The 14,811-nt window shown below is 39.2% G+C and overlaps 1 long non-coding RNA gene across 1 annotated transcript in view; it reads left to right on the forward strand.

Annotated features, from left to right (window-relative positions):
- Positions 1-14,811, forward strand: part of LOC135198602 (uncharacterized) — a 180,294-nt gene that overhangs the window by 71,731 nt on the left and 93,752 nt on the right. Inside the window, exon 2 of the long non-coding RNA XR_010310846.1 lies at positions 3,610-3,707. This is a non-coding gene — a long non-coding RNA (uncharacterized LOC135198602). The remainder of the gene's footprint in view (positions 1-3,609; positions 3,708-14,811) is intronic.

A 14,811-nucleotide genomic window follows, 5' to 3' on the forward strand; every position in this document is an offset into this window, starting at 1 on the left:
AGTTTCTTTTAGCAACTAAATTGTTTTCCAAAATAATTCTTTCGGTAATAAACGTGCATCAGCTGATTCCAAACGTAACAAAAGACAAAAACTTCGATTTTTATTGCTGTATTTTGCTGTTTATACATTAATATTATAGTTGGGTGCTGTAATCATTACATTAAATCATGTTTTTTTTTTGTCATATATATGTTCATTCACGAAATAGATATACTATGTACTTTTAGTTTGGTGCAGCAGCCAAATCATGAATTTAGAAAGGAATTGTTAGGTAATTATACTTTTGTTTGCTGATCTGATGAAGGGGAAATTGAAAGATAGGAAAGAATAACTTTGAAACCTGTCTTGAATTTAGTTTAAGGTGATAGTTGAAGACATATTTGGTGCTTGAACTAAAGTAGGCAGTTATAAACATTGAAATAGTGGTCTTGGGTGGGTTGAATTATTAACAGGTATGGACAGTTTAAAAAAAGCAATTTTTAAGTTTTAAGGGGGGTTAACCATATAAACGTACGGGTCATTTGACTTATCAGCGGGGGGGTTCTGGGCCCTATCCCCCGCCACGATAATGACGAGGCCCTACTGTGTATATATATATATATATTGATATTTTTGGGCAAGCAAATTAATACATAAAGCTCTAGTTAATATTCAATGCATTTTATTTTCCACTTTAAAACAAACAATTGGAAGTCTCCTAGAACAATTTTATTAGATTTATGGTGAAATTTTGAAAAAAAAACATTTTCTTTCCCTTCCCGCTCCGGTTTGCCGAAATCTCGGCCGAAATCCTCGTCCGAAATGCGTATGGTCTCATTGCTCCTAATATTTGGTGCCTTTTCATATTAGGGCTTTTTGGCTAATAGAGTTTGCCATATATGAAAAACAATATGTGCAACAAAAACATGCAGAATACAACAAAAAAATATTTGAAGGTTCGTAGCATTTCTCATTTTTTGGAAATATTTTGTCATAAAAAATGGGTAAGAAAATAAATTGGTGAAAAAAACTTATGGTTCGGTCCAAACTTTGGACTAAACCGCCGAAATGGTCCGAAAACAAACGCATTTGGGTAACATAAAACTCTTTACATTTCTTAGTAAGTAATATTCAATCATTTATCTTCACTTTACAACAAATTGGAAGTCTCTAGAACAATATTTAGATTTATGGTGAATTTTTGAAAAAAAAACTATTTTCTTCCCTCCGTGCGCCGATTCTCGGCCGAAATCTCCGAAATGTGTAGGTCGCATTCTCCTAATATTTGTGCCTTTTCATATTAGGCTTTTTATAGAGTTTCATATATGAAAAAAAGTGTGTGCAACACCTGCAGAATACAAAAATATTTGGAAAGTTGTAGCATTTCTCATTTATGAAATATTTGCATAAAAAGTAAGATAAATAGGAAAAAAACTACGTTCGGTCAACTTTGACTCAACCGAAATGGTCGAAAAACGCATTTGTAACATAAAGCTCTTACAGTCTAGTAATATTCAAGCATTTATTTTTACTTTAAAATAAATTGGAAGTCTCTAGAACAATATTTAGATTTATGGTGAATTTTTGAAAAAACTATTTTCTTCCCTCCGCGCGCCGATTCTCGGCAGCGAATCTCCGAAATGTGTAGGTCACATTCTCTTAATATTTGTGCCTTTTCATATTAGGCTTTTTATAGAGTTTCATATATGAAAATGTGCGCAAAAACATGCAGAACACAACAAAAAATATTTGAAGGTTGTAGCATTTCTCATTTTCAAAATCTTGCATATAAAAAAAAAATTATAAAAAAACTTCGACATTTGGTCAACTTTAACTCGTCCGAAATGGTCGAAAACTGCAATTGTAAGCTAAAACTCTTACAGTATCGTAATATTCCATCATTTAACTTCATCTTGAAACAAATTCGAAGTCTCTATAACAATATTTAGATTTATGGTGAATTTAAAAAAAAAAATTTTTTACGTCTGCGCGTTACGAATTCATGCATCATTTTGTGATAATATTTTCTCTGTTGCATTTATCGTTTACAATGTGTTATATACCAAAATGATCGCAATTTAGTGTACATTACAACGAAAAAAAAGTAACTTGTTACCTTTAACCGATTTGGGCACAGCGCGATTTGAATACAATTATATATGAAATTTCGTTTTTGCACTATCATATATCGCATTATTTACATATGATAATGATAATTTTTTCATTTCTGTTGGTTTCATACTAAACTTGAGCCAATGACAAAAAAAGGATGCAAAAATGAACTCTTAATCTTCAAAATTAAGCGCACTGTGATTTTTTGAAAAAAATATTTTTTCCGCTTCTGCGCTCACTCTGAAACACCTCCGGCACACGGGAGACAATTTTTATTTTACTGCTTTGGCGTTTAAGGGTTAATTTTAACACCTTTTTAGTAAGTACGTATGGAAATGTGAGTAAATGTATTTATTGCCTGTTTGAGTTTAGTATGAAAGTCTCTGCCCCTGTGCAGTTTTTTTTATTTAATTGTAATTTATTGTTTATTATACTTCATGACCTATTTGGTCCCAGATCCTGGCCTTTGGCCTAGACATGCATTTAATTTAATCCTTTGGGCCAGCCCTATGAGAGCTGAAACTCAGCTCAGTGGTCTGGTTAAACTATTTTTATGATAATAATAATAATATTATTTATCTATAAGCTAACTCCAGGTTGGGCCCTGGACTGAGCATACTAGGTATATGATTCTCTCTCTCTCTCTCTCTCTCTCTCTCTCTCTCTCTCTCTCTCTCTCTCTTTCTGTGTAAGATGTATTTGAAATTATATTACTGTAAATCTTTTCAAGATAGAGCTTTTTTTACAATATTTAAAATAGTATTTGCTACTTATTTTCATTTTATTTTCCACTTTTTTACTGGAAAATAAAATATATTTTAAATATTTATATTTTAGTATTGTACAATATGCTCTATCATAAGAAATATTCACAGCAATATCATTTCAAATACATCTTACATTACCCTTAAAGAGAGAGTGTGTGTGTGTGTAATTAGTAAATAAATAGTGTTGCTCTACATAAAAAGCAAATTAGTAATAATTTTAGAGCTATGATCAATAAAAAAAATCCACAAATTAGTGAAAGTTCCCCGTGGAAAATTTGCAACAAAGTAAACCACGGAAATGTGAACCGCATAAAACCCGGGGGGCCACTGTACTGTACATTACTTCTTGTAAACCTTTTGACTGCATATAGTAATACTTTTCCTTCAATACTCCTGTATTAGAAGATGGTAATGGCTTTTTCTTATGCTTTCCTTACCTATTTTGGCCTTGCCTTTTCATACACTGTGTAGGCTTGCCTTTTCATACACTGTGTAGGAAGTGTATTTCATCAGCCTTTAGTTTGGAGTATTCACTCGTCTGTCTGTGAAGCATTTCTGATGTCAATCTAGCGTCTTTAGTGTATTGATGAATTCAGTGCTGTCCTCTATAGAAGAACAGTTTAATTTTTAGTTAAAAAAAAAAGTGTTGGAAGTAAAAGTAACACTGAATGGTATAAAGTACGGTTGCTTATTAGTCACAAGTAGAGATTGAGCATTTCACCAGTTTTGTGTACTATTTTGAACTTTTCAGTGATTCCTGAGGTTATGGGAGCCGCTATGAGGAGCTGGCCAAGGTTATCAAGGCTAAAGTTCCTGATGCGGTAGTTAATGGCATAGTGGGCCGCAAAAGTAAGTATTTTTCAACAAAGTGGCATTTTAATATTTTAGTGTGGTGATTACAAGCGAAGGGAAGTCTTATTGGAAACGGGCTCATTTCTGGTGGCTCGTCCCTAACACTATTCAAATGCTAATACATATCTCCAAAAGTATTGAAGATAAAGAAAAATCTTTTCAGCAGATAAAACATTATATCTTTAGATTTCATCCCATATAAGATTTAATTTTAATTTTTATTTTAGAATATCATAAATTCACATTTAGATTGTTTTAATTATTGTATTAGTCCATAACGCTATTAAAATGCTAATACGTATACGTATCTCCAAAAGTATTGAAGATAAAAGAAAGATTCTTTCGGCAGATAAAACTTTATATCTAATGCTATATAAATTATTGCCTTAGGCACTGATGCTCTTCAAATGGTAATATCTCTAAAAGTATTGAAGATAGTAGAAAAATTCTCTTTGGGGATAAAACCTTACTTCTTTAGATTTAATCCCATATAAGATTCTTTTTTAAAATATCAGTTTTACTGGAAACGGGCTCATTTCTAACAGCCATTCAAATGCTAATATATATCTCCAAAAGTATTGAAGGTAAAAGAAAAATTCATTTGGCACATAGCACCTTACATCTTTCAGTTTCATCCTGTTTAAGATTTATTTAAGACTATTTGAAATGCAATTATAGATAATTATGTAGGAGAGAATTCAGAGATACCTAGTTAACCCTTTGATAGTTTAACTTGAAGCCTCACGAGTTATCGTTTTTAGGGTGTCCCACTGGTATATAAAAATTTTTTTGTATATAAGTAACTTACCAAGTAATTACATAGCTATCAGTTTCTAGTATTGGCAGCCAAAAATCTGTAAATTGCAGTAGCGATTCTTTTGTTTTGGTGTATGTAACCAGTCCCACCCACTTGTGGGAAGGAGAGGAACAACTGAGCAAAGCAATCCAATTTCTTTCTGCCGGTTTACGACAACGGTTGTGATCAGCAGCGGAATTTGAAATTCTTTCTTTGTTGATTTATAGTTGACGATCTAAGTTGGTGAAGTAAGGCACTCCCCACTCCCCGGCTTACGACGGGTTCGGCTTACAACATTGCAAGGTTACAACGCTTTTCAATTATATTCAACAGAAATTATTTCCAGATCTACTACGCATGTTCCAAGGTTATGACGCTTACGATGCCGATCCGATGGAAGAAATATGACTCCAAAAATGCAGAATAATCAATATTTGGAATTTTTTTTTTAATGAAAACTGCAATAAAAATGCAGTTTACTTAGTTTTTAATACACCCAAAGCATTAAAACTAAGGTTTTCTTAGGATTTTTTTTATGTTTTCTGGCTTACAACGATTTTTGGCTTACTGCGCGTCTCAAGAACGGAACCCCTGTTGTAAGCTGGGGATTGCCTGTATTTCTTCCTACACGATACACGCCCCACCTTGATGTGGTGTGGGGCTTGTGTGGTGCAAGGATGAAATGGGCTATAGTAGCAGAGTAGTGCCCTACCCTGGCAGGTCTAACCATGCTACACAGGCCAGTTCTGACCATTCAGACTAAGCTCAGTCCACTTTTGAGCCTTCTCCTATTTTCAATCCTTAAAGGGGCCAGCCGGAACCCCTATATATGGTGGTATAGGGTGAAAAATGCAGTCATGAAAAAATTCATGGTGCTTCATATGGCAATTGAAAATACGTATACAAAATATTTCGTCAACATTCCTCTTACTTTCATAGTTACAGGGTAATTAGTAAACATAACTCAATAAGCCTAAACCATTCATCTGTACAAGAAAATGCAATATTTCTTCTGTTATCGTAAATTTTGATAATTATTGTCAAAGAAATTGTGAGAAATGGCATCTGTAGAGATTCTGTGGGTCGCAGAGGGGAGTATCAAGTTCAACCATGATCAGCAGGAGCACAGACTTCAAGTAGACTACACGTTCGAGTTTCACCTCTGACATTCGCTTGCTTTTACATATGCTTATCTATGTTTCGGCAAGAATTTCATCATGCCAATGAGGAAAAGACAAGGAAAACATCTCGCTAACATAAAGGTGAAGAAAATTTGCTCTAATATGATTACAGAATATCATGATATATGCGATATTAGCGTAGTTAGTGAAGAGAGAGAGGGAGGGTTGCATAGTAAGTCAACGCGCATGTCTTGCCTGAAGCACACGTCACACTGTCCCCAAGGCTACGATCTTTGAGCAAATGGATCTTAATTTATGATAAATAACATAGTTTTGGTTTATTAATACCCAAAAAGGAATATGAAATTCATAATAATCATGATATATTAACATTGTCTTTGTAAAAAGAGAGTACAACTTTGAATTTCACCTCTTGACATTCTCTTGCATTTACGTTTGTTTATTTTTGTTTCGGCAAGAATTTCATCATGCCAAAACGGAAAATACTAGGAAAACATTTAGGTAACATACAGAAGAAGAAAATTCGCTGTAATAAGCCGAGTTAGTGAAGGAGAGAGAGAGAGTTGCGTAGGAAGGAGTGCCCCGTCTTGCCTGATGCAGTGCCCCCAAGCTACGATATATGAGCAAAGGGATCATCATTTATGATTAAATTATGATAAATAAAATAGTTTTGGTTTATTAATACACAAAAAAGAAATATACAGTCATAATAATCATTATTTATTAACATTGTCGTTATAAAAATACGAAGAAAAACTTTGAACGCCAGTATCTCAAAACTATAGTTATTGACCTTCAAAATCTATCTTCTCACTTAGTTTTAAAGCTATAACATTGGAATTTGGTATATAACTCAGAAAGACGTTATAGAACAATCAAATGAAGCCCTTTTTTCCAATTTTTTTTTTCGTCTTTTTTTTTTTTTTTTATAAATTTTGTTTTCCTCATTTATAGGGTTTATTTTTTTACCATAATGAAAAATTCATATCTAGCAAAAAAATGACTTTTAGAAAAAAAACTCCTCATTTGATTGGAGGTCTACATCAGGTCTATATATGGTAGTAATCCCAGGTCTTAATATTAAATGTCAAGGGAGGAGATGGTTATTTTTGGGATAAATCGCCCTGGCGTCACAAAAACGAAGGTCAGAGGCAAAAATCATATGCGGTTTGGAGATGTCCCAAGTCACCTTATTAACCCTTTAACGCCGATTGGACGTATTTTACGTCAAGATAAATTGTCTGTCGGGTGCTGATTGGACGTATTTTACGTCGACATAGAAAAGCTTTTAAAAAATTTGCGGAAAAATACTTAAAGCCTACCAGCCGAAAACTTTTGAATCACGCGCCTTGGGGGATGCTGGGAGTTCACGGATCAAGGTGTTGTTTTGTTTACAACCATTACGCAGGCGCGCAAGCGCGAATTTCTTTCTTATCGCACTAAAAAGTATCAGTGACACATCTCAGAAATTATTTTGTCACTTTGACATAATTTTTGCACCATTTTAAATTAGCCGTTACATGGAGTATTATATATGAAAATGTGCACAATTTCATGTAGAATACAACTAAAATACTCATGATTGTAGCTTTTATCAGTTTTGAAATATTTTCATATAAATAACGATAAGTGCCAAAATTTCAACCTTCGGTCAACTTTGACTCTACCGAAATGGTTGAAAAACGCAATTGTAAGCTAAAACTCTTAAATTTTAGTAATATTCAATCATTTACCTTCATTTTGCAACCAATTGGAACTCTAGCATAATAATTTGATTTATGGTGAATTTATGAAAAAAACTTTTTCCATATAAAGTTTTATATATGGAAATGTGCACAATTTCATGCACAATACATCTAAAAACAACCCATGGTTGTAGCTTTTATCAGTTTTGAAATATTTTCATATAAATAATGATAAGTGCCAAAATTTCAACCTTCGGTCAACTTTGACTACCGAAATGGTTGAAAAACGCAATTTTAAGCTAAAACTCTTATATTATAGTAATATTCAATCATTTACCTTAATTTTGCAACAAATTGGAAGTCTCCAGCACAATATTTTGATTTACGGTGAATTTATGAAAAAAAAATTTTCCTTACGTTTGCGCAGTAACTCTTCCGAAAAAATCATACATGCAATTGTAATGTTTGCACCATTTTAAATTAGCCGTTACATAAAGTTTTATATATGAAAATGTGCGCAATTTCATGTAGAATATGTACAACTAAAAGTAATTGAAGGTTGTAGCTTTTCTCATTTTCGAAATATTCACATATAAATCACAATAAATAGAAAAAAAAACCACGTTCGGTCAACTTTGACTCTACTGAAATGGTTGAAAAACGCAATTGTGCGCTAAAACTCTTACAGTCTAGTAATATTCAGTCATTTATCTTCATTTTGAAACAAACGGGAAGTCTCTAGCACAATATTTAGATTTATGGTGAATTTTAAAAAAAACTTTCCTTCCCTCCGCGCGCGGATTCTCCACCGCAAATCTCTGAAATGCGTACGTTGCATTCTCGGAATATTTGCTCCGTTTCATTTTAGGCGTTCATAGTTTTATATATGAAAATGTGTGCAATTTCATGTAGAATACAACAAAAAATAATTGAAGGTTGTAGCTTTTCTCATTTTCGAAATATTTGCATATAAAAAAATTCAACATTCGGTCAACTTTAACTCTTCCGAAATGGTCGAAAACTGCAATTGTAAGCTTAAACTCTTACAGTATAGTAATATTCAATCATTTATCTTAATTTTTAAACAAATTGGAAGTCTCTAGAACAATATTTAGATTCATGGTGAATTTTTGAAAAAAAAAAAAAAATTTTGACGTCCTAGCGTTACAAATTCATGCATCATTTTGTGATAATATTTTCTCTCTGTTGCTTTGACCGTTTTACAATGTCTTATATACCAAAAGGATAGCAATTTAGTGTACAATACAACAACAAAAATTAACTCGTTAGCTTTAACCGTTTTGCTCACAGCGCGATTTGAATACAATTATATATGAAATTTTTTTTTGCACTATCATATATTGCATTATTTATATATGATAATGATATTTTTTTTCATTTCTGATGGTTGCATACTAAACTTCAGGCAATGACAAAAAAAGGAGCCAAAAATGAACTCTTATTCTTGAAAACTAAGCGTGCTGTGATTTTTTGAAAAAATTATTTTTTCCGCTTCGCCGCTCACTCCGAGACCCCCTTGGCATACAGGAGACAATTTTTATTATGCCCCTTCGGCATCTAAGGGTTAAGTGGTATGAATATCAAAGTCCTGTCCTTAAAGAATGGCATTAGCCGGCCAGCCCCCTTAACTTCTTCCCCTATCAGGAGTGACCATTAGACAACCTTGGACCTACATTGGTTTACGGCTCTGACTGCTCCTCTAATTTGATGGAGGGTGAAGAGGACTGACATGTCTCTCCACCCGTAGAATTCGAGTACCTGACATGCCCGAGCGAGGGGAAAGTCTTATGTCAAACATGGCCCCCCGAGCTGGGTCAGATTTCGACGGACTGATGAGGCCTCAAGCTCTGGGAGCCATGTGTATAACCAGGTTGTAACCTCTAGGGGTGGCCACTTAAAGTTGCATAACACATCCCTCCCTTGTTGGACTGCGTTTTACTTAGGAATATGGTGGACGTAGGAGTACCTGGCTGAAATAATACAGTACTCATATCTATGGATGATAGTACATTAACCCCCATTGTTGCCATCCTGGATCAGACTTGGAACTGGCTTAGGAAAGTGTAAATAAAGAAGTAAATGATGATTCCAGATCCATACCCACATCAAACATAATAACTATGGAACCACACTCAATGCCTTAAAAGGAAATTCCTCCAGTAATAAACGATAAAAGTGAAAATATTAACAGTTTTCGAAATAGATGATCTAAATACAGAGCAGATCCTACATTAGTACACTTTGACTCATTATTTGGATATGGCACTTGGCCAAGATACTTGGTTTTTAAAACAGAAACCGAGCTGACCGCTGCTAAATTTGAGAATATTTTATTAGCTCAGTACCAGACCAAAGAAATGACAGTTAGATTTATAACAAGAAAAGAATGGATAGTGGAAACTACCTCAAAACTTCGATCAGAAAATTACCAAATGCCTAATAATATGAATGTGATAAATGTCTCTGTCAAAAGACATGACAAATTGAACAGTATGGAGGGAACAGTAATGTTACCACCCAATAATGATTGTGATGGCCTACCAGATGAGACATTGTTATTGAACTCATTAAAAATTAGATATCCCAATATTGAAAATGTATAAGTAAATGAAATCCCAAATAAAAAACATCATGGAAAAAGATTGAGAATAGCTAAAATTAAATTTGAAGGGCAGACTCTTCCACCTAATATTAAAATAGAAGGCCAGAGAAGAGAGGTATTACCCCATGTACCAAAGCCTCTTTAATGCACAAACTGCTCTAAATATGAACATGCTAGAAACAAATGTAGAAATGAACCAATTTGTGCATTCTGTGTTTCAGAAGATCATGAAACCACCTGGAACAGTTTAGTTTGTTCATGAAACTTACCTGTCAGATATATATATAGCTGTATTTTCTGACGTCCGACAGAATTTCAAAACTCGCGGCACACGCAGTGGGCGGCCAGGTGGTAGTACCCATTCCCACCGCTGGGAGGCGGATATCAGGAACCATTCCCATTTTCTATTCATATTTTTTCTGTCGCCGGTGCTGTAAACAACTGTTTGCAGTACCTCCGTCTAGGATTTTTGGAGTATCTCGCTTCTAAATATCTGGATTGACTTTTGGTTATCGACTCTGGATTGTTGGATTGGCACGCGTAATAGTGGACTGTTTTTTGAATTTGGATTGGCTTTTCTGTGTACATGATGTCAGGATCAAGTACAGGGAGTTTCAGAGTGTGTTTGAGGAGTGAATGTAAGGTGAGGCTTCTTAAACCTTCAGTTGATCCTCACACAGTTTGTATGGAATGCAGGGGGCATGTTTGTTTGGTTGATGATCGGTGCAATGAATGCAAGGATTTGACCAATGATGGATGGAAGATGTATGAGACCTATCGGCGTAAATTGGAGCGTGATAGAGTCAGGAGGGCTTCCTCCAGGAGCAGTTCTACAAAAGGTAAGGAATGTGTCTGGAGAAGGTAATGCCCTTTCTCTGATTCTCGAGTCTCTGCGCACTCTTGAATCTAAAGTGTTGGCCTTGGAAACTGGCCCTGTGAAAGTTTGTGATCGTGCCCCTAGTGTTGTGGAGGGGGCGTCAGATCGGCCCCATAATGCCTCTAGGCTGAGACCTCTATCGGACTCCCAGGACTCAGGGAGAGGGTATGTCGAAAGCCGCAAGAGGGTTACGGGGGCTCCCCACCGATCTGGCGTCCCTTCGGCAGGCCTTGTTGCAAAGTCCCAGGCTGTCAAGGAGCGCGCACGGGTGCGCATCCTTAAGGACTGTTTTTCGTCCTCCGAAGCGTCCTCCCCGCGCAAGGGGTGGAGCGCTCGGAGAGACTCTCGTCCGCTGAAAAGGACATTTCGTGTTGAGGACGCTTCACGTCCTGCATCGCCGCTTTCTTCGGAGGACGCTTATGACGCTTTTCCTCCTCAGAAGAGAGGTAAAATCTCTTCCGACGAGGACGCTGGGTTGCGCGCACAGGCGTGTATCCCTGAGAAGCAGGTAGCTGTACCTGTGAGAAGGAAGGAGGCGTCCCCTCGCCCCTCGCCTTCTCACAAGTTCAGTCCTGCCCCTTCTAGTTTGTCACCTACGAAGAATATTCTTTTGTCCCTTCAGGACCAGATTTCTACCCTTATGGCTCAGAGGACTCGCCCAGCAGCAGTCGAGCCTAAGCGGAGAAAGGACGTCAGGCTGCCCGTCAAGAGGACGAAGCAGTCTCCTTCTCTCTCTCCTCGTTCGTCTCTTTCCCCGCCTTCGGATCATCGCCGATCTCGTTCTCCTAATATAGCTTGCACTCAGCAGGACGATTTTCGCTTTCGTCAGGACGCTTTCTACGGGAAGCAGGACGCTTTTGAGGACGCTCGGCAGGACGCTTTCCGTTCTAAGCAGGACGCTTTCCATGCTAAGCAGGACGCTTTTCACGAGAAGCGGGACGCTTTTGAGGCCTCTCGTCAGGACGCTCGTGTGGACGCTCGGAGAGACGTGTCTCCCCATAAGGAGTTTCTTAGAAGTAGTGCTATCAAGAAGCATAAGATATCTTCAGTTAGAAGTAAGGCAGCCTCCGTCGTTTCACAGGACGCTCGATGCGCCCAAGACGTTCTTCCTTCTGCAAGTGTTAAGGATCATCGTAAGGACGAGTCCGTGCCTGAAGCGTCAACTTCTAAGCAGCGGAAGTTTTTGTTTAAGCCTAGACCTGCTGGACGTACGCCCTCTCCGGATGGACGATCACCGGTTCCTCTTAGAGGAGAAGGGGAACATAGTAGTACAGCGAGCTCAGTGGAAGAGGAACCTCCTTTGGTTTCGTCTGTCTCGGACTATAAGGTTCTTGTGCGGCTGTTACGTTCGTCCTTCGGGGACAAGTTTCAGCCGGCAGCTCCTAGGTCTCCTCCCTCGCAACTTTCGTCTTCCAAGTCATTCAAGACACCGGAGTTTGTTGAAATGAAGACTTCTCTTTCAACCAAGAGGGCTTTCAAGAAGCTCCAGGACTTCATGACTCGAAGGAAGGATCAGGGCAAGACGACTTTCGCCCTTCCTCCCTCTAGACTCGCCGGGAAAGGAGGCGTTTGGTATGAGACCAAGGAAGACGTGGGTGTGAAGGTTCCTTCGTCTGCACTTGGGGACTTCTCCAGCTTAGTGGACGCCCAGAGGAGGTCCCTCTTATCAGCTGCAAAGGTGTCCTGGACTCCTTCGGAGACGGACCACCACTTGAAAGGACTGCTGCTCACGTTGGGAGTCTTCAACTTCTTGGACTGGTGCTTGGGAGTTCTGGACCTTCAATCTAGAAGCCCTGACTCTCTCAGTCTGGGGGAGCTGTCCAGTGTGTTGTCATGTATGGACAAGGCCATCAGGGATGGTTCGGAAGAGCTAGTTTCGCACTTTGGAACAGCTTTCCTTGAGAAAAGAGCTCTTCTTTGTAATTTCACCGCAAAGTCGGTTACTCCCGCTCAGAAAGCGGAATTGCTCTTTTCTCCTCTTTCGGACCATCTCTTCCCCCAGACGATGGTAAAAGAAGATCTAGCGACTAGTTTGGCAGGAGAAGGCGACCCCAGGAACCTTTTAGCACAGTCCTCGAGGCGTCCAGCAGTTCTTTCTACATCATCGTTTGTGAGACCTCCGAAGAAAGTTAAACCCTTTCGCGGAGCTCCTCCCTCGAGAGCAGCTCCTCGAGGGAGAGGACTTTCAAGAGGAAGAGCATCCTTTAAACCTAAGTCAACCAAATGAAGAACATGTCCTTCAGACGCCAGTCGGGGCCAGACTGAAGTTTTTTGCGGATGCATGGAGACAGAGAGGGGCGGACCCTTGGACTCTCAAGATCGTAGAGCAAGGGTACAAGATCCCCTTTTTGCATCCTCCTCCTCTAACATCAACTCCCAGAGACCTTTCCCCGTCTTATCAGGGAGAGAAGAAACGCATCCTTTTCGATCTTTTAGATCAGATGATCGAAAAAAGAGCGGTGGAGCAAGTCGTGGACCTGGGGTCACCAGGCTTCTACAACAGGATTTTCCTGGTACCGAAGCAGTCGTCGGGTTGGCGCCCAGTCCTGGATGTAAGCAGGCTCAATCTTTTTGTAGAAAAAAGCAAGTTCAAGATGGAGACGTCTCAGTCAGTGCTAGGAGCCTTGAGACCTGGCGACTGGATGGTGTCCCTAGACCTGCAAGACGCGTACTTTCACGTCCCCATCCACCCTCTTTCAAGGAAGTACCTGAGATTCGTCTTAGGAAACAGAGTATGGCAATTCAGAGCCCTTTGTTTCGGTCTCAGCTCGGCCCCGATGGTCTTTACCGTAATAATGAAGAATGTAGCGAGGTGGTTACATTCTTCAGGGATCAGAATATCCCTATACCTCGGCGATTGGTTGATCAGAGCGTCGTCGAAAGGAAAATGTCTGAAGGACCTTCAGTCAACTTTAGCCTTAGCAAAGTCCCTGGGACTTTTAGTCAACTCCGAAAAGTCACATCTGACCCCGACACAGTCCATTGTGTATCTGGGGATTCAGATGGATTCAGTGGCTTTTCGGGGCGTTTCCGTCCCAGGAACGTCAGCGTCTAGGCTTAGAGAAAGTCTCAGCCTTCCTAGGGAGAGAGACTTGCTCGGCGAGGGAATGGATGAGTCTGCTGGGCACCATTTCCTCGCTGGAAAAGTTTGTCTCCTTGGGAAGACTGCACCTCAGGCCTCTTCAATTTTTCCTAGCGGAAGAATGGAAAGCCAAGGAGGATCTGAATGCGATCTTGAAGATCTCAAATACAGTGAAAGGCCACTTAAGATGGTGGCTCGACCCTCAGAAGTTGCGAGAGGGCTTATCCCTAAATCTTCTGAGCCCCGACCTAGTGTTGTTTTCAGACGCTTCCATTTCCGGTTTGGGAGCAACACTAGGAGGGGAGGAAGTGTCAGGCTCCTGGAGAGGGGAACAGGTAGCCTGGCACATCAATGTGAAAGAACTAGCAGCGATCTTCCTGTCGCTGCAGTTCTTCGAAGACTAAGTGACAGGCAAGGTCATCCAAGTCAACTCGGACAGCACCACAGCCCTTGCATATCTGAAGAATCAGGGAGGAACTCACTCCCGATCCCTTTTTCACCTGGCAAGGGGAGTTCTGCTATGGGCAGATGTGAAGCAGATCAAGATTCTGACGAGATTCGTCGCAGGGGTACAGAACGTCAGGGCAGACCTTCTCAGTCGACAAGATCAAATCCTGCCAACAGAGTGGACCTTACACCAAGAAGTGTGTCAACAACTATGGAAGTTGTGGGGACGTCCTCTAGTCAACCTGTTCACGACGTCGAGGACGAAGAGGCTTCCTCTGTATTGCTCCCCGGTCCTGGATCCAGGAGCAATTGCGGTGGATGCATTGCTCTGGAGTTGGACAGGCTTAGACCTTTACGCTTTTCCTCCATTCAAGATCATGGGGGAAGTCATGAGGAAGTTCGCAGCTTCAGAAGGGACAAGGTTGACCCTGATCGCCCCGATGGGGCCA

Source organism: Macrobrachium nipponense, chromosome 22 (assembly GCF_015104395.2).
Source record: "Macrobrachium nipponense isolate FS-2020 chromosome 22, ASM1510439v2, whole genome shotgun sequence".
NCBI classification, from domain to species: domain Eukaryota; kingdom Metazoa; phylum Arthropoda; class Malacostraca; order Decapoda; family Palaemonidae; genus Macrobrachium; species Macrobrachium nipponense.